The sequence below is a fragment of the Schistocerca serialis genome, chromosome 1 (genome assembly GCF_023864345.2).
Source record: "Schistocerca serialis cubense isolate TAMUIC-IGC-003099 chromosome 1, iqSchSeri2.2, whole genome shotgun sequence".
Taxonomy (NCBI): domain Eukaryota; kingdom Metazoa; phylum Arthropoda; class Insecta; order Orthoptera; family Acrididae; genus Schistocerca; species Schistocerca serialis.
Genome location: NC_064638.1, coordinates 177,590,766 through 177,611,029, shown reverse-complemented (window position 1 = coordinate 177,611,029; position 20,264 = coordinate 177,590,766). Strand labels below are relative to the sequence as shown.

Here is a 20,264-nt window from a genome sequence, read left to right as displayed (position 1 = left end):
TAACGTATGTAACACACTTTATAACAGTCCTTTCTAATTAATATTTACCTCTAAATGCTAGAAATATTGTTCCAGATTTATGTACCATTTACTTACAAGTAACTTAACGACGGCATTGAACCGAAATAGGCCTATTGTAACGAGTAAAACGATCTGACTTGGCAGCGTTTCATGAATCGTAATTACATAATGCCCTTGAAAGACACGTAGGAGGCAGCAGGTCCAAGAAACTATATATGTTTGACTCTTAAGTGTTATAATATAATGGAAATAACTTCGTTTTACACGCCTAAAAATAAAAATGTTAAAATTAGTTGAAAACGTCGCCCTTATCCAAAACACTATTTATTTACACTCCTCGAGCATCTCTGTTACACTTTCATACGGAGTATAGCGACCTGTTACGACCTTGACAGCAGGACTCTGAATTCTTTCGGTGTCTGCTGTCATGTCTACTGTATAAGGACTGCAAACGCCGGAGTAGCATTCAGTATGTGCTCGCACTGGAGTCTTTTAAGTCATTTCCTACACAGCTGTACCACAGTTTTCTAGTACCCTTGCAACTAATCTAGTCTTTATTTTCCCATCCCCAGTGCTTCTTTTGACATCGTCGTCCTATTTCATTCAGCTACTACCCGTAAATACTTATACAATGAAACGTGCCACAGATGATCATCACTCTCCATTACTAACGCTTAAATCATTTGGTCTCTTTTATATTTTATACTACGGTTTTACTATTTTTATTTCTTGCTAATTTCGTTAGACATGTTATTATTTTTAGTTCTTAACAGTTGCATTATACATTGTATGTTTTGTTTTTATTTCTTGCTTTGTACTTGCCTCTCTTAGTTGATGCCATCCATACAGTAACAAGGTTTCTGCGCTATTAGTAGCAGGTGGCGTTAGGGAGAAAACGTGGAAGTGCGGCCGTGTTCCTGGCTGTTATTTTTCTTTTTCGGTGGTCCCTCCCATCCACGGTGTTAGTTCTGGCGGCGGCCACTCTGTGTCGTGTATGTATGTGCGCTGAGGCGTCTCATTGTGTGTAGTTTGCGTGGCAGTCTGTTGTCCAGTCTGACTGGACATCGACCACATGCGGCGAGCTGGGCACTTATCGGCAAGCTACTTTTGAGGTTCAGAAAGTGGCATTTTACGTCATTTATACCTTCATTACTTCCTTCGTCCCATCCACATGTCGTTCGCAGTTGATTCGTGAGTTACATTAGCCTAGCAAAGATCCTGTATTTCTTAATTCGTTCGTGGGTTTTTCGTTGAGGTCCTGTTCAGCCAAAGTGATTCTGGTTTACTCAAAGAACACTTTCAAGCCTCACTCGCACGGGATATCGCATGGTACTTGATAAACTTGCTGGAATTTTTGCATGACTTGTACAATTTTGTCATACACAGTCAAGATACGACCTGATATTCACATTTTACGGTCTCTTTCAATGCTAGTTAATTTAGTATATTATCTCCCTTGGTTTCCTTCGTTTTTTGTAGCGCCTGAAGATGGGTTTTACATCTTGGAACCCAGGCCGTGTATACGATTTTATCCAAACAAACGACTTGTCAAGTACAACTGTAGCGGATTTATTCATCATGAAAAGTAACTTATGTTTATTCGTAGCATTGGGGGTCCTATTATCCTTCCGTGGAGGCAAAGTCATGTTATTTTATTTTTTCCTAAACGTTCAGCCGCTAAGCAATCATATGAAGCGACATCCATCATGGTACCTTCAACAAAATTGTGTCGAATTTCCTTTCTCAACCGTCTACAAATAAAGCATGTTCTTCATTTCCAAACCGACAGTATATTTAAATCAGAGATTCTTTTTATGACATTCTTAGCCGAGCAACGTGGTTATCACACTTTCTTCTCGGCAGAGTGGTAGCATTATAGGTGCCACAAACGCGCCCTGGGGCTTGGTGCCTCCAAAGACCCGGAAGGAAAGCAAACACAAGTAACTGTGGAATGGTTCCTCGACTGCCGCAACGTTACACAGAGAGCACGCGCCCCAGTCCGCTTCCAGCGCTGTTCGAAGCCGGAGAGACAGCGCCGGGGTTGGTTAAAGGTCCATAAAGGAGAGCGGAGCGCCTCTATAGGCCGGCAGGATGCGGACCATCACATCTGCTTGGCCACATCCTCCGGCTGATTACGAAGTGCAAACCGCGTCACTGCCTCGTCAATACCTACGAACGGAGCAAGAGCGACGTCACTGAGGCACAAAGTGAGATGCCCCCACTGCGGGCGGCTTGGACTTTCAGAATAAAAATTACTGCCCATCTGTATCGCAGTTTTACATTTCTTCATAATCAATTACAGTGTCGCATTGCCAAAATGTTAGACGATATCTTGATTTTAAGATGAAGTGCCTAAACGGAAGCTACACCACGCTTTGGAGAAAATGGATGGGGTTAAATAATTTGAGGAACTTTGTAGGGTACAGAATGGAGGACTTTATGGGAAGGTAAGGCAGTATCTTAATTGGATTATGAACCGAGATTTGAAACATGAAAGAGTGACGGTCAGTGCTGGTTCGGGGAAGGAAAGGGAGGGTGTGGTATGTCTAGTAGGTAAGGTGTATGTGAGGACGGGATGCGTGTTCTGTTAGTGGGAGTCGCTTCATTTTTCGTTGGAAAAGGATGTGGCACTAGGGATGAAGGTAGGCGAGACACAGTGTTTTGATTAGAGATTCGGTGAAATATGATTAGAGTTTGTATAACGTTTACCGTATTTACAGGGCAATTATAATTAAACTCTCGCTCTTTGAGAAGGCCTCATTCAAAATCGAATCTACATCTACATCTACATCTACATCTACAAGGATACTCTGCAAATCACATTTAAGTGCCTGGCAGAGGGCTCATCGAACCAACTTCACAATTCTCTATTATTCCAATCTCGTATAGCGCGCGGAAAGAATGAACACTTATATATTTCCGTACGAGCTCTGATTTCCCTAATTTTATCGTGGTGATCGTTCCACCCTATGTAGGTCGGTGTCAACAAAATATTTTCGCATTCGGAGGAGAAAGTTGGTGATTGGAATTTCGTGAGAAGACTCCGTCGCAACAAAAAACGTCTTTCTTTTAATGATTTCCAGCTCAAATCCTGTATCATTTCTGTGACACCCACTCCCATATTTCGCGATAATACAAAACGTGAGGACAATGAAATTTTTTGTAACCATTTGTAAGGACACGTGGAAGAGAAACAACGGACAGACAGTTGAAAGAAACACATTTTAATTTCGAAATGAGAGGGTAAAATTTGTTAATTGTGTACCGTATTTACCCTCCAGGCTACGAACGTTGCTCAATGTGACGACCATCCGCAACCACGACAGCCTGGAACCGCACTAGCGATTGCTCTAATGCTGCCCGACACAATGGTTGCTCATGGAATGTTCAGCTGTCGTGACACAACTCGTGCAGTGCTTGAAGTTAACACATTGCTTTCTCCAATCTCAACCATGGCACAGATAACTTCTTCAAAAATTTGTGGCGAAGTTGGTCGTTGGCATCTCCCAGAAACAAGTTCAAAATCGCCGTTAATTCGAACTTTCAAATCACGTTCTTCAACCCTGGAGGAAAGAGAACTTCGCAGTATTCATTTACAACAACGATAGTCGCGAAGAGCTATAGCAGTATTACTGTTGTTTTGATGAAGCAGCTTTATGTGTAGATCCCTGCTAACCTTTTTCAGACCCATGTTGACTGTCTGCAGTTGTAATGCGCAATGATGCTTATGTTTCAGCCCTACGTCACCGTAACAATATTGGCACCTAAGGGCAAGTCATGAGACTAACACTGCTAATAAAGAAGGTACTGCAGCGCACAGCCTGTTCATCACTCTTATAAAGTTGGGTGCCTATATGGTAAATAGTTTTCCGTCTACACTGGCTCAAGCAATGAAAGGTTATTATAACCATCAAGTGAGTACGACTGAAGAGAGAAGGTGAGGTGGTAAGTGATTCGCACTGGAAAGAATATCTGGCTGGTGAAAGTGGAGAGTTGGTTGCTCTTAAAGCTTTCCTTACTCGGTACTATTTTTGTTTTCACAGTCAATTATCATCATACTGCCAAAGGACAGAACAAAGGGTAGAATTTAAGGTACTGTCGACGAAGAGCACGGCCTCGTCGGGAAACCGAAAAGAGCCGTGTCTTGTTCAGATGAATCGCCCTGGTGTTCGCTTGTGGTGCTACTCTTAGCATCCACCGACCCCTAACAGAGCGCGAAATCAGTTCCTTACATCTGCCTTACCTACTTGATTACGAGTCTTAAGCGATTTAAGGGAAACACCATTAAAACGTAGACTTGAGAGGCTGGGTGGGGGATATGAACGCCTCTACCTCCGAATGAACTGCAGTTCCTCACCACCCGCTTCGGGTACAATGGTACTGTGTCGTCATTTTCTTTCGTGCTGACAGCGTACTTGGATAGGCAACATGAGCAGTGCGTTTCGCGCTTAGCCTTCCCGACGTCAAGCAGAACTGGTTTAATCAGCCGCATTCTCCAGCCAGTTGTAGCGGCTCCACTTCATAAAATGAAATGAAATTTACCGGTGTCTCCTGATGGAAAACATCGACACAGGGAATAATCCTGCCACAATACATTACTGCACCTAAATATGGTAACACCGTAAACCTTTGCTTACGAGAAGTTACCTACGGAGGGGTACTGCAAAAGTAAATCCTTGCAGATCGCTCTCAGTGTCTCACTAGACACGCTTACCTCGTATCTTCTACAACTGCGTTATCGCCATTGGAATACCCCTCCACAGATTGCGCCTTCGAACGTGCTATTTTGAAAATAAATAGGATGCCTCTTGACTCTTCCAAATAAAACAAGGAAACCGTTGTCAATGTATCACTATCAAGCCAGTCTAAACTCATAAATCACTGTGACGATCGCAGAGTCTAATCATAATACTTCGAGAACCACAAATATTAAACATAAGTTCACTACATTTATTTCCGTTTTTTTAAGTTCAAACCAACGTTCCCCGAGGAAAAGTTTTAACTTAAATCATTTTCAATTAAATGAAATTCCCACTTATAATTAATATTTGTTGACTACTAGACTATGTCTAATTGTATCGTGATAATTCGGCCATTTCCGCCCATATTACTAAACGTGATCTAATTCTTCTTCGCGAGTTCATTGTCACTAAATGAAATCGTCTTTTAAGGTTCAGCTGTTGCCAGCAAGTTGTCTACAGTTGCCAACCAGTTCCAGTCATTGGACAGTTAATGCTAAGTGTTGAAGAATTACTCAAAATGGTAGCCAAAGTGTCTATCTATCGAGAGACAGAACTTAGAAACTCTCTAACTGCAGCCCAAACTGCGTTTCAGTTATATCAGTTTGTCATCATCAACTGTGTCAGATAATATAGGTTCAAAAGTCTTACATCAGCGGCACTCCATCTCAACAAAGCAAAAGCTGAGAGTATATTTTAGTGTGTATTACTTTAATAAATAATTATTCTTGTTTCTCGTGTGTTGCCTTATTTGTTTTAAATGTATGCAGTGTCCTAAGAGGAATGCTCGCTAATGAGGAATATCACTGGAATGCTCATTTGAAGCAAGAAACTTTATATCGACGTATTCCCTGTTCCAAATGATTTCCGAGGTACAACACATTTAATGAACTTTTGTTATTGGATTACTGATGTGCATTTACGTGTCTTACACTAACTGCTGGATTGGTCGTGGTGGTAAAAGCAACCAAAATCGCCAAGCCTTACGAAATTTGTTGTTTGTTTATGGCATCGGACGAAGTGTGAGGTGTAGAAACAAAAAATGAATACGTGAAATGAACTGCTTGGTCACGTCATAGACGCTGCTGCCCTCATTAGAAAACGTGCAGTGGCACTCGAAGAAGAAGCATCACAGCACGTTCTCCCACGAATGCATAAGTGAAACCAGCGAGACGCTCAAACATTTCTTACTAACTGCACACCTGTGGTGTGACGTGTGCGGTAACGCTTAGATGTAAGTGTGTTAAAACTTAGGAATTTTCAGTTGATACTTTGCAATGTTTATTAACTGTTGTATACGTGCATACGCGTAAGCCTGGGATTGCACTGAACAATACAGAAAATAAATAACAATGTATATTAAAAATGTTCTATCTCAGAAACCATTAAGAACAAGGCATATATCCATTTCAAGTTTTTTGCTTTAAAGGAGCATTCTTGTCCGATCTCCATACACAGACCATTCCTACTGGGACAGCCCGTATTATCCTGTGACATAACTGTGGTTAGCGTAAAAGCAGGACACTTTCCTACAATCACGACGTTCTGTGGCTGGGCGTCGCTTCCTGCAATCCCATCTAAAGTTAGAGGTGAATGCAGCATAAATTGGTGATGAGGAAAACACGCCATACATTGGCGACCAGGAAAAGTGCTGCAATCCGCCATTAACACACTCATGACGAGGAAAAGCTTAGCCAATTACATAAATTGGCAACGAGGAAACATCCTGCAACCGTACAATTACATAATTTGGCGACAAATTCAGAACAGAAGTGGCACTGCCAATTTTACACTAACTGTCGGAAGAGGAAGCCCGTCATAAACTGGTGACGAATTTTCAAGCGGGTGTAAGACAGGGTCTCTGCCATTACAACATAACTGGCAAACACAAATTCTGGTCGAGTGAATGTGCAGATTTATGCGGTGATACTTTCTTACTACGTGGCCTTTACTTTTCTGATTGTTTAAAACTGTATATGGTCTATTAATTCCGTTTCTTTTTCAAGAAGATTTCAAAGTATTTTGTGTACTTTCTTGTGTTGTATTTTTCAGACATGGCTCAACTGGAACTGCTGCAGCCGATAATGTTCCTTTTACAACAACTCTCGACAATTTAAGAGCTGCATGTTACACAGCCAGCCAAACTAGAAGCTAAGAAGCAGCATTGCCAGAAACCGGAAACTTGAAGAGTGGCTGTATTTTATATCCCGAATGGAACAACATTTCATCACACCTTAAGTACTAGGTGATGTAGACAACACAGATTTCCTTGTTGCTAATCCTGGTCTTGACGTGCTCAATTTCGTTCAAAAGCTGTATTGAGTGACTCTGTCCTACTCAGAAATTACAGATAAATTACAGTCATATCTGGAGGCCCAAATACATGTTGCACTCACCAGGTATAAATTGTTTTAATGTTTCCAGAAACCGGATCAACGTTGTAAAGAGTGGATAACACTATTACAAGGCGTAACTAGAGAGTGTATTTTTCAGTGGGAAAACGACAAGTGTAGTAAGTCGTATACAGATTTCTCATCGGATATATGTTAATCACGCTGTGGCTAGACAGTAAATTAAAGTAAGACCTACATAGTTTAATGAATCCTTCTTTGAAATACGGGCTACGCTTAATTTGGACATGTGAATACAACGCGATACAATGCGACAATGCGACAATGATAACATGTTTACGACACATTAGCAACAGGCGCAGATGGAGCTCAGTACAGCCACATCATGAAATTACAGAGCGTGTGAAGACCACAACGGAATCAAAATTCTGTGAACACCGTCACTAATGTTGAATTAAATTCTTGTACACGCTGTGGGATTTATTATAAGCGATACCAAAGTGATTCAGAATAAAATTTCAAATGCTGTTCACAACGGACACGTACAAAATAATAAACTTTCACTGTATAAGCATAACGAGAATGCAACATTTTCAGTGAATGACAAGGTGCAATCTGTAACTCTCCGAGTTACCAAAGTACCATTACAAGTTCAGATTGGTACGTGCGTACAGGAAAACAGAGGTAAGGAATAGTCAATGAGAAACAGTTACTGCATGTAAAAGATAGTACGTCATGGGATTTATTCGTATTATTCATATTGACGAAAAAGTTGCAAAGTAGCATTCAAGATCAAAGGGCACACAACATGTTTAAGCTGACTGCTGTGCCCCAACTTTACAAAGCACGGAACATTCCCTTTAATTTAAAAAAATGGTTCAAATGGCTCTGAGCACTATGGGACTTAACATCTGAGGCCGTCAGTCCCCTAGAACTTAGAACTACTGAAACCTAACTAACCTAAGGACATCACACACATCCATGCCCGAGGCAGGATTCGAACTTGCGACCGTAGCTGTCGCGCGGCTCCAGAATGAAGCGCCTTTCGTTAAAGAACAGTCACACAGGAACCTCACCGCCTAGAAGAAATGGTATTACAGAATCCATAAGCAGAAGTCAGTGGGCAATGCCACATTACGGATCTGCGGAGATTTCAAAGCGACAGTCAATGCGCAGTCCATTATAGATTCTCATCCAATTTCAAAACCGGAAGAACTAATGTCAAAATTGCCCGCCCGGCTAGCCGCGCGATCTAACGCGCTGCTTCCCGAACGGGAAGGCGTGCCGGTCCCCGGCACGAATCCACCCAGCGGATTAGTGTCGAAGCCCGGTGTGCCGGCCAGTATTTGGATGGCTTTTAAGGGGGTGTTCTATCTGCCTCGACGAATGCTGGCTGGTTCCCCTTATTCCACGTCAGTTTCACTAAGTCGGCGATTGCTGTGCAAACAGTGTCTCCACATACGCGTACACCGTAATTACTCTACGAAGCAAACATTTGGGGTTATACTCGTCTGGTGTGAGACGTTCCCAGGGGGTCCACTGGGGGGCCGAAACGCACAATAACCCTGGGTTCGGTGCGGGGCGGCAGAGGGTGGGTGGACTGCTGTGCCTTGTGTGGGATTGGGAACCACTTAGGGCTACGGCCGGGCGAAGCCTCTCCGTCGTTTCTAGGTTCCCGGTTCAGTACACAATACACGCACAAATACACAATGTCAAAATGGGCAAAGCCTGGTCTTAAGAAAGCCTGTTTACAAAGATACTGATATCCAAAACTTGAGGTAGAACGTAAGTTACGCATGATGTGTCACTGCAAAGTAACATAGCTTGCTGAAACATGGACCATACAAAGAAGTGATACAGTACAGAACGGTACAGTAGATAACTGAAAGTGATGCCACCGTGACTCATGGTGGTTCTCTGGAGAGTACTAACAGCGGTACATCATGCTTACCAGCAATGAATCACAAACATCAGCTGAGTACGGAACGTTGATAGAATCAACGAGGAGAGTTGAAAATGTGTGCCCAACCGGGATTCGTACTCAGAATCTAGTGCTTATTAGGCAGGCGCTCTAACCCGGAAGCCAGCGAGGAGACAGAAATTAGCGCGGTTGCGCGGATTTATCCCAAGCACGCCCCCCGCCCCCTTTCGCCAGCAGACACACATTCTCAACTTACTCCCCATACTAAGAAAGTAGTGCTCGCTGCCCATTAATCTCAATGGTCGCGGCATGGCCTATTCCCGCATGAGTTCGAGCGTATGTGTGCATCCGCACAGAAATGATCATTCGCTTGTGATCGCCGTAATTATACATTTTCGGTGTCTGTTTTCTCGGACATGTCCGGGAAGGGGGGCCGCGCTAATGCCTGCCTAGTAAGCAGGAGATGTCTGGTTCGAATCCCGGTCGGCCACACATTTTCAACTCTCCTCGCTGATTCTATGAACGTCGCGTACACAGCTGATGTTTGTAGTTCATTGAAATTCACGGCTATCACGCTCCACCATGGTGTCTGTTAGCACTAATAATCACCATGCTTGACACAACGTTGGTAACGAGTTCTTGTGATAGGGCGTTCCATTTCTCTACCAGAGCAGTTGACAAATGGTTCAAATGGCTCTGAGCACTATGGGACTCAATTGCTGAGGTCATTAGTCCCCTAGAACTTAGAACTAGTTAAACCTAACTAACTTAAGGACATCACAAACATCCATGCCCGAGGCAGGATTCGAACCTGCGACCGTAGCCGTCTTGCGGTTCCAGACTGCAGCGCCTTTAACCGCACGGCCACTTCGGCCGGCAGCAGTTGACAGCTGCTGGCTGGTAGTTGGTGCATGTTGGTGTGCTGGAATATGTCCACCACACGCACCCCACACGTGCTCGATGGGATTTAAGTAGGGGGAACTGGCAGGAAAGTCTGTTCGCCGAATATACTCCCGTTCCAAGATGTTCTCCACCTGCGGTGCTTGACGCTTTCGGCCATTGTCATCCAGTAAAATGAAACTAGGGCGTAATACATCCTCAAAAAGAAGCGCATGGGGAAAGACCACAGTGTCATGACAACGATGACAGGTGACTGTACCGTATTCAAAGATATGAGGATCAGTATCCGCACACCGTAGCACCTGAACCACAAAAACTATCATGTCACCAGGTTTAAAAAATATTTGTTAAGGGAGAGACGGAAGTGGCGGGAGACTTTGATAGGAGTGCTGTAGTGCAAGTCATCTTCCGGCCGATGTCCGTGCTGCTAGCGGCGCGTCTGAATGGATGCAGGAGTTGGCTGGCAGCGCGTCTCGGTGGCAGCGTGGAGGCGGCGGGCCGTGGCCAGAGATGAACATCTGGTGCTTAGAAGCCAAGTCTCACCAGGGCCACAATCGATGTTCCTGCTCGGCATCTCCAAGTGAAGCAGTCTCTTCTATCGAGCCCCACCGGAAAGTCAGCTCTCTTTGTTAGAGCTCTTCTGCAGAGCTATCTTCCTAGACATGGCCTAGCACCCCATTGGCAAGCTTGTATCGTTATTCTGGCCAATCAAATTATTGTTCAACATCCTTGTTAACGGCGTTGCCACAGTGGTAACACCGGTCCCCATCAGATCACCGAAGTTAAGCGCTGTCGGGCTTGTTTAGCACTTCGATGGGTGACCGTCAAGGTATGCCGAGCGCTGTTGGCGAATGGAGTGCACTCAGCCTTTGTGAGGCCAACTGAGGAGCTACTTGATTGAGAAGTGGCGGCTACAGTCACGTCTGGGGGAGTGTCAGCACACCGCTGACCACATACCCCTCCATATCCCCATGAAGTGACGGCTATCGGCTGAGGATGACAAAACGGTTAGGCTGCACCGTAGGGCCTTCCGAGGCCTGTTCGGAATAAGTTATCAACTACACTACCAGCCATTAAAATTGCTACACCACGAAGATGACGTGCTACAGACGTGAAATTTAACCGACAGCAAGAAGATGCTGTGATACGCAAATGATTAGCTTTTCAGAGCATTCACACAAGGTTGGCGCCGGTGGTGAAACCTACAACGTGCTGACATGAGGAAACTTTCCAACCGATTTCTCAAACACAAACACCAATTGACCGGCGTTGCCGGGTGAAACGTTGTTGTGATACCTCGTGTAAGGTGGAGAAATGCGTACCTCAACGACGAACCTGACTGCACGAATGGCAAAACGTCATTTTTTCGGATGAATCCGGGTTATATTTACAGCATCATGATGGTCGCATAGGTGTTTGGCGACATCGCGGAGAACGCACATTGGAAGCGTGTATTCGTCACCGCCATACTGGCGTATCACCCGGCGAGATGGTATGGGGTGCCATTGGTAACATGTCTCGATCACCTCTTGTTCGCATTGGCGGCACTTTGAACACTGGACATTACATTTCAGATGTGTTACGACCCATGGCTCTACCCTTCATTCTATGCCTGCTAAACCCTACATTTCAGCAGGATAATGCACGACCGCATGTTGAAGGTCCTGTACAGGCCTCTCTGGATACAGAAAATGTTCGACTGCTCTCCTGGCCAGCACATTCTTTAGATCTCTCACCAATTGAAAACGTCTGGTCAATGGTGGCTGAGCAACTGGCTCGTCACAATACGCCAGTCACTACTCTTGATGAACTGTGGTATCGTGTTGAAGCTGCAAGGGCAGCTGTAACTGTACACACCATCTAAGCTCTGTTTGACTCAATGCCCAGGCGTATCAAGGCCATTATTGCGGCCAGAGGTGGTTGTTCTGGGTACTGATTTCTCATGATCTATGCACCCATATTGCGTGAAAATGTAATCACATGTCAGTTCTAGTATAATATATTTGTTCAATGAATACCCGTTTATCATCTGCATTTCTTCTTGGTGTAGCAATTTTAATGGCCGGTAGTGTATTTCGTGTCGTCCATAATTCTCCCGGCAAAAGGACCACACACAAGCACCAATATAGTTGTCCGCAAGCAGCGTATCGCCCATTAAGAAATTGCCGTCCAGTGATCTGTGGTCGTGTCCATTTGTCATCTCCGCTTTTTATTCGCAAACATCTGATTTTCTCTAGCTTGACAGTATGTGTATGGGTGCGTCAACGCCCCGATAGCTCTCCTGACGAACCGTGTGTTATAGCCCTGGGGCATCTCTCGGCGTGCGCCACCACAGGGTGAAGGGTGTTACCTGGTCCGGTCTCAGGCGGCTATTGTGTCTGGGCGGCAGGCTGACGGTTTCGTCTGGCCAATAAGTTACAAGATTCGTAAAAAGCTCGGTGGAGGAGCGAAGTGTCAATAGCGGGGTAGATACAAGTAAAACTATTAGAAGCCTGTAAAATTTTATGTTTGCAGGAGACTGTTTAAGGTCAGATAGATTAATGTGGCAACAAAGAAGCGTTGCTAATAAGGAAGGTAATGAAACAAAAGGACAGAGTGGTCGGTCAAATATTACGTCATGAATAGTTGCAGGTACATGTTGTCGTAGATATGGCAGAAGGGAAGATTCGTAGAGGCAGGACTAGATGTGAGTACATAAGGCAGATAGTTCACGATGTAGGAGGCAGCAGTCGTGTTGAAATGAAAGGGGTGGTTAGTGAATGATAGCAGTTACGCACAGAGTCAAACGAATCCTAGAGCTGTTGAGCGAAACACCAACCCCCGGCTCTAGACACTGCAGGAATCGCCGGACATCTGTCACAAAGGCAGGGGTGCCCTGTTGACCTGGAATACATCCTTGTTTGCTATGTTTTGCATCTGTATCAAGTAGAAGAAGTAAACGTCACAGAGTCTGTAAAACAAGAAAGGGAAACACGAATGAATTCCGCCGTAGTATACGGGCTGCTACTGAAGCGCACAAAACAAATCCGCTTTGTCCAATTTGCCAAAGGGTCTTGCGCGTTGAATATTTCCATTTTTGAATATTATTCGAGTTAAGATACTGGTCCATTTCAATACCTGTCATCATGCCTGACGTCAATATCAATGGCACCGCCTACAGATAGATGAAGGAGCACAAAACTTTTTTTTTTTTTTGTACGATGTGTTAAGAAGAGTGAAAGAAATTTATGCATGCGCTTCAGGTTTATTTATTTACACGCTTGATTCCTTGGGCTCATGGAAGTGGAAGGGGCATCTCACGTAACGAATCGATACGCGCCTTTCACAATTCAACGGATGCGCAGCGCAGTGAAAATGTGTCACAGCATACAACAGCTCCTGCAGGTTCGTATCTGTTTGGACGTGCTCAGTTGCGCCGTCTTACTCCTATTATGACTGATCAAATAATAAAGTCTTTTAATAAGTTCGTCGTTATCGTCTAAGAGGTGTTAGGTAATTAACCGCTGCGTCTCCACAAAGTTTATACCCATGGCATCCGTTTTGAGTTGTAGTTCAGGAATTTCTATAATAGTTATTCAATTCAAACGCTGTTTCCATCCATTCTGTACTGAGCTGCTTCCTTATTAACAGTATGATTTTTTCAACGCATTATGAACTCTTTAATTCTTCATTAACCTCGTTTGGTTTATTTATCCAATTCTTGCTTCCATACAATAGTAAAGGTATCCCCATAGTTTTAATAAAACATGAGTTTTTGAAATCTTTTCCAGTTTTATAGTTTATTGTTCTACTTATTGTTCTACGCATTGCTCGATATTTGTGCAACTTTTCATCTACATTATTGTTATAAACAGTCGAGGTATTCAGAACGTGTCATCTGTTCAAACATTTGGTTGTTAATTGCCATCTTCAATGACATTAGATATTTATGTTGAACGACCATAACCTTTTGCGTAATGAAATTTTAGGATAGTATTCTGTTCAACAAAGGAATTCGCCAAACATCCGTGCAAATTGAGAAATTATTTTATTTTATTTTCGCTTCCGGTTCCGGCAATTCAGTATGCTACCTTCAGGCCCCTGCATAATAAAAACAGTGTGTATGTAGTGTACTGTACATCAAGCTGCACCACAGCAGACTTAACACAAAGTCACGGGTAATAATAAAAGTACTTAAAACCTATAAAATGCAAGTAGCAGTATTAAGACAAGTACCTGTGCACATACAATGAAATAAAATGGAATATGTGGACATGCTGGTTAGAATTGAAACTTTTAACATCACATAGTTATAAGAGAAAATTCTAACCCGCCAGGGTAGGCGAGAGCGCTAACGCGCTGCTTCCTGGACTCGGGTAGGCACGCCGGCTCCGGATCGAATCTGCCCGGCGGATTAACGACGAGGGCCGTTCTGTCGGTCAGCCTGTATGTGGCTTTTAGGCGGTTTTCCACATCCCGCTAGGTGACTACCGGGCTTGCCCCCACGTTCCGCCTCAGCTACATTACTCGCAGACATTTGACAAACGTTCACACTATTTCCTGGTCTACACTAGACGCAGACAGCTGGGGTACACTACTTCCGTCCCGGGGGGTTTGGGGTGGCGGCAGGAAGGGCATCCAGCCACCCTGGCCGGCCGCGGTGGTCTAGCGGTTCTAGGCGCTCAGTCCGGAACCGCGCGACTGCTACGGTCGCAGGTTCAAATCCTGCCTCGGACATGGATGTGTGTGATGTCCTTAGGTTAGTTAGGTTTAAGTAGTTCTAAGTTCAAGGGGACTGATGACCACAGATGTTAAGTCCCATAGTGCTCAGAGCCATTTTGAACCAGCCACCCTCTGCAACTAACACTGCCAAATGAGTAGTAACACAGCCGACCCCGCATTGGCGCGGAATAAAGGCCCCAAGAAAGAAAGAAAGTTATAAGAGAAAATTATCTTTGTCCAAGTGTTAAGTTCATTACATTGAGAGGATATGGTCTATGAGCTTGAAACATTAAAAGTTACTGAATACAGCAGAAAACAATTTTTGCTATCATTAATACAATCAACAGTGCTGTTTTTTGCAGTACTCAAAGTAGGGTAGTCCATACTGAGCGCATGGGAAAGAGGCGGAGATTAGTCATGAATTAAAATAAATCTTAAATTACAGTTACCGTGAAATGCGCGACCGTGCTGATCATTGACTTCCGAGGGACTGTAGCGAACACCACACAACACAACATCACAGCATAACACATCACATCACAGAGCTTGCTGCGACTCTCGAATGTAATCTTTCATGTTCAGATGTTGTCTACAACTTTCTGTCCCCTGTACACAACTGGCTGTTGTGAAAAGACTTTAGTGCATAAGAATCTCGAAATCGATTAGGATATTACTAATTTAATTCGAAGGTCTAAGACTTTTGCTTACTGTAAATCTTCGTTGTAAAGTTTGTTGGTATCACATCCAACTTTTGTTCTGAAACATAAAAAATCTTTCCAATTTAGTTTTTTTCTGTGCGTATCTTACGAATCTAAGGAGATGGGACCTGGATAAACTGACTAAACCAGAGGTTGTACAGAGTTTCAGGGAGGGCATAAGGAAACAATTGACAGGAATGGGGGAAAGAAATACAGTAGAAGAAGAATGGGTAGCTCTGAGGGATGAAGTAGTGAAGGCAGCAGAGGATCAAGTAGGTAAAAGGACGAGGGCTAGTAGAAATCATTGGGTAACAGAAGAAATATTGAATTTAATTGATGAAAGGAGAAAATATAAAAATGTAGTAAATGAAGCAGACACAAAGGAATAAAAAAGTCTCAAAAATGAGATCGTCAGGAAGTGCAAAATGGCTAAGCAGGGATGGCTAGAAGACAAATGTAAGAATGTAGACGCTTATCTCACTAGGCGTAAGATAGATACTGCCTACAGGAAAATTAAAGAGACCTTTGGAGAAAAGGTCGATGAGTATTTTCCGTGAAATACCAAACAAAATAACAGCAACTGAGCTATGTTACAAGAAGAGTGCTTACAAAATGTGAGTTACATTAAGTGTAACCTAAGCACAACATAAATACCGAATAATTAGTATTACAAAAAAATTTCCGTGGTCATGAAAGCGGACGCTAAAATCAGTGTGATACTGCAGCTGGCGTACTACTATTTCCGTCGCCAAGAATACCATTTAATGTTATTCGTCATGTGGTAGCTAAGTGGGACTGGAACACTAAGGTTGTCTTCGGCTCTGGTATTCGTACCACAGGAAGTGATGCCTACCCGATCATATTTTTCACGTAATAACCAGTTCCCTCAGTTTTCTGCGTCTGGACGCGATGGAGTGTGTGCATACATAGATCGGCTGGAGGGAGGGGGAAGGGGATTGTTCCACCGATTAAACTCACTGAAAGTGCGCTATCAGTTGCTATCTTGTGGCTCTTCAATAACTGAATTATAAGTGCCACAGCGAATGTAGTTCTGAGACACATCCATAAGTAAAAAAGCGTACGAGATACGAAGAGCAAAGAAACTGTAAAATCTATATTTTCGCAGTTGTTATTCGTGAGAAACAATGCGCCAAAGAAGCTTAGTCCTGTAATAGCAGTGATTTCTTAAAATTTTTTTGCTTAATAACCAGAGATGTTGTAATATTTCAGTTGATTTTAGTTATTATGCTGCTCTGTCTTCTGACGAGGTAGCCATAATATATGAGGGGGACATGCGTGTTAAAGCGTCATGTGTTCGAATGTTACATGGGAAGCGAACCCATTAAAGCTTCTGCTCCGTAGCAGTTCTCTATTTCTATTCCTAAAAAACTGTCCTCGCGTGCATATTGCCTCGGACGGTGCACAAGAGGCGCCAAGGCTATTCCGAAGTTCGACTTGGATGCAGGTGGTCGATCGCCGTCGCCGCAGGCAACCGTATACACAGGTCGGCAGCGCGGGTAGTAGATGCATCAGGCGGCACTTCAGCCTGTGATGTCCGTTTCGTCGCACTTAACGCGTTAAGCTTCCTACATTCCTTTGGGAGCAAACGTAAATGTAAACGTAAAATGTTCAGAGTGCATGAAATGAATTTTAGAACATCACGACGAAACTGCTAATTAAATGAGTATCACACTTCAAGATGGCAATAAAGTGGCGAAACTAGTAATGTGAATATCGTAATAATTAGTTGATTTTGACGTTATAAATTATTGTGTAAACATTTGTAAGGTCGCATGATTCCGTTCAACAACTGATCATGACTTATTAATACTGGAAACTTAAATTGACCTAGACAAGGAAATAATGGAAAGTCCTAAATTTAGAGGTATTGTGATGTGAACGACAAAAAAATGGTTCAAATGGCTCTGAGCACTATGGGACTCAACTGCTGAGGTCATTAGTCCCCTAGAACTTAGAACTAGTTAAACCTAACTAACCTAAGGACATCACAAACATCCATGCCCGAGGCAGGATTCGAACCTGCGACCGTAGCGGTCTTGCGGTTCCAGACTGCAGCGCCTTTAACCGCACGGCCACTTCGGCCGGCTTGTGAACGACAGAACTATATCGCGTCCACTCATTGCGGTTTCACCACGGAACACATTTATAAGTGATCACCTAAATAGTACTACATCAAATTCTTGTAGAATATAATTCGTATAAAATAATTTTAATATCTAAGCACGCAGTAGTTCACAACTGCAAATTATTCCACTCTATGAAATAGTTGGAAATCTCCTTCCGTCTGCCTAGCACCTGGCTTCCCACGTTTGTTCAGGAGACAATATTAACGTGCGTTCACGATACGTTATGAACTCTTAGGTACATTCCAGTGCAGAAATAGTGGGGGGAAAGTGGCGGTGAGTGTGATGTGTTGAAGGAGGTAACGTTGTGTTAGTGATGTACGACACTGCAGTATTTCTTTTTCAAAACCCCAACGTTTGAAATATGAACAATTCCTTGTTTAACTGATCGTGTAGACAATAGAACGGTATCCTTTTTCAGAGAATGGTCTTGCAACTTCAGAATTAGAAGTTATCTAGAGACGGAAGGATTTCCGAATCGTCAGTAGCTCCATCTGTTCCTTTCAGTTCATAATTGTAAATGGCAGAAACGTGCAGACTCTTAACAACTGTCAGCACGCTACCTACGACTGACTACCTCTGAGGCTGCGAGGTGCTTCTCAAGACTAAAAACTTTATAAAGACGTTTTTAAGGGGCATTGTGATTTAGACTGGGTTGAGTTCATTAGCGATGATCTTGACAGAAAATAATGTGATTCAAACCGTATCTAATTTCATTGAAAATGTTGTTTGCTTCAAATAGAGATAGATGAATGGACTTAGTGCAAAAGAACTGCGCACAGATGTGTATCTTCGTCGTTTAAAGATGATAGTGACCGAATTCCGTTTAATTCATTCGATTAGTATTTGGTATTATATCGCTGTGTATTTCGTAAGGAGATTTTCAAAACTATTCGTGAGTTCCGATTTTCCTTTTCAGTGTACTGCCTGAGACAAAAGACCAATTATTCGATGGTTTTTATCAACGAAGACCAACCTCTGCAACCGGGGTTGCGGTCGCGCTCAATCCAGAGGTAGTCGGTTCGAGTTCTGGTGGTGGAAGAAATATTTTACTGCTAGTGTTTAGTCGGCAATGGAAGTAAAGATGATGGCATTAACGTCCTAGTCACCAGACTTTGCTCCAATATCCTGAGTAAGATTACAAACCTCTCTGCGATCAGTTGGGAATTTATTATCGCTAGTGGTTGGCCAGCAAGGGCAGAAAGGATGTTGGCGTAACCTTCCTAGTCAGCAGACTTAGTTCTGATATCCTGGGTTACAATATACTCCTCTCCGCTATCAGTTGAGAATGCGAGTGTTCAGCCATCAATGGGAATAAAGGTAGTGGCTTAAACTTCCTAGTCATCAGACTTTGGATCACTATTCTAGGTTACAATAAAAACTTCTCTGCAATGACTGAGAAATTTTATGGCTTGTGTTTGGTTGCCAAGGAGAGTAACGGTGGTGTGTAAACGTATAAGTAACCAGACTTCGCTCCAATATCCAGTGTTATGTTACAAACCTCTCCGCAATGACGCGAGAATTTTTTATCGCTAGTGTTTGGCCGGCAGTGGAAGTAAAGATGACGGCGCATACTTCTTAGTCACCAGACTTTGCTCCAATATCCTGTGTTACATTACAAACCTCTCCACAAATAGATGAAGATTTCTTATAGCTTGTGTTTGACTACCTTTGGGAGTGAAAATGGTGGCGTAAACTTCCAAGTCACGAGACTTCACTCCAATATCCTGGTTTACATTACATACCTCTCAGCAATGAGTTGAGAAATTTTATTGCTAGTGTTTGGCTGGCAATGGAGCAAACGACTTGGCATAACGTTCCTACTCACCTGACTTTGCTGCACTGTCCTCGGTTACATTACAAACCTTTTCGCAAGGAGATGAGTGATATGAGATAGCTAACAGTGATCAGTCCGTCAGCTGGGGACGTTATGTCAGACCGTCTCCTACGTGCAGTTAAACGGGTGTAGGCTATGTGACAACACCGTCTTTCCTGCATCCATAACACCGTAGCACCAACTTGAACAAGCACTAAATACAGTCATTCACATGGCACTAGTTCACACCCGTTCCGTAGCACCAACTTGAACAAGCACTAAATACAGTCATTCACATGGCACTAGTTCACACTCGTTGCTCGATGACGCGTCTGAGGATGCCAGCAGAAAACCCTGCCCAGGACGGCAATGCGAGGTTCTGCTCCCAACGCTCGTTTTCTTGAGTGTGGGAGTGACATTTACAAGAGCAAAATTCTTCAGTAACTTTTGGTGAACAGCATGATAAACAATTTTGGTAAACATTTTTGGAAAACAGTGATCAATTAATTATTATATTTTGACTAAAGTTCAGTCTTGATCACACTATTTATGTTTTAATGATATAGGTAACCGGTTTCGGTTCTTTTTACAAAACCATCATCAGACCCATGGTTCCCTTAGGATGGTAGGCGGAGCGTAGCAGCGAGGAGAGCTCCGCATACCATCCTAAGGGAACCATGGGTCTGATGATGGTTTTGTAAAAAGAACCGAAACCGGTTACCTATATCATTAAAACATAAATAGTGTGAACAAGACTGAACTTTAGTGAAAATATAGCATGATAAACGACGCAAAATACAGGTTGTGAACACAGGCGAGGTCCTTGATATAGTTTCACAGTCGATCGGACACACAACAACAAAGTCTCTGAACTAACGAAAATTAGTATCATGTAAATTCCATTTTTGTATTCATTAAACCTACTTACGAGAACAGTACAGTATTGCTGATTGCCTGCTGATTCCATTGATAC

General features: G+C 43.2%; 1 protein-coding gene and 1 pseudogene across 1 annotated transcript in view; one reads left to right on the top strand and one right to left on the bottom strand.

Annotated features, from left to right (window-relative positions):
- LOC126458367 (heparan sulfate glucosamine 3-O-sulfotransferase 1) overlaps window positions 1–20,264 on the bottom strand; it is a 145,193-nt gene that overhangs the window by 89,301 nt on the left and 35,628 nt on the right. The gene's annotated exons all lie outside the window — the stretch shown is intronic.
- Window positions 10,664–10,782, top strand: LOC126428015 (5S ribosomal RNA; annotated as a pseudogene).